We start from the raw sequence: 736 nt of genomic DNA, 5'->3' as shown, positions 1-736 counted from the left end.
TAATTATGTGTGTATCAATGCAAATGATTTTATTTAGATTGGTGTTAACCAAAGTTTATTAACTCTTCTGTACTTACTGATATTGCAATTGAGTAGTAAATGACCAGTTTGCCTTAAAAAAAATGGAGTCGCTATCATATGGATAAATTAGTAAGATTATTATTGGTAAAATGTAAGATTATGATAATATACATATCTTTGTAAACTGTAACTACAGGAACAACGGAAAGGATTCCAATTAATTACTTCAAAGAAACAGACCAAAAATACAAAAAGATAATATAGAAAGATTTAATTAAAGCCCAAACAAGCAACAAGCGCTCGTAGCTCAGTGGGTTAGAGCACCTGTTTAGTAAACAGGAGGTCTTGATTTCGACTCTCAACGAGAGCAAAACAGTAAGCCATTTAAATTTGACAAAGTTCTCTCTCTCTCTTTTTTTTTCGGCAGTCCGTTAACCATAGTAATAAAGCTATAGTAATCCAAGCTGCTGAGAATTTATAGCTAAAGTAATCTAAACTGCTGACCAGTTATGTAATGTTCTAATTTTTAGAATATTTTTGGGCCAAACAAAATAGAAACGTCACTAAAAAATTGTATTTATCAAGAGTAATAGGTAAAAGTTTCTCTATTTATTTCAAACGTCAAATTACTGCCTATGTTCTTGTAGTTCTTTCTTGAGTCTTTTGGTTGATCTCGTTATTGGCTCTTTACTAAGGAGCTAGGATAGTAAAATAG

At 31.1% G+C, this 736-nt stretch overlaps 1 non-coding gene across 1 annotated transcript; it reads left to right on the top strand.

The window, feature by feature from the left end:
* Positions 1 to 317: 317 nt before the first annotated feature.
* Positions 318 to 391, top strand: TRNAT-AGU. The gene has a single exon. It is a non-coding gene; the product is annotated as a tRNA-Thr (tRNA).
* The last annotated feature ends 345 nt before the right edge of the window (positions 392 to 736 follow it).

Source organism: Morus notabilis, unplaced genomic scaffold (genome assembly GCF_000414095.1).
Source record: "Morus notabilis unplaced genomic scaffold, ASM41409v2 Scaffold1252, whole genome shotgun sequence".
NCBI classification, from domain to species: domain Eukaryota; kingdom Viridiplantae; phylum Streptophyta; class Magnoliopsida; order Rosales; family Moraceae; genus Morus; species Morus notabilis.
The sequence above is the reverse complement of the archived record's forward strand: the minus strand, read 5'-3'. Positions and strand labels throughout refer to the sequence as shown.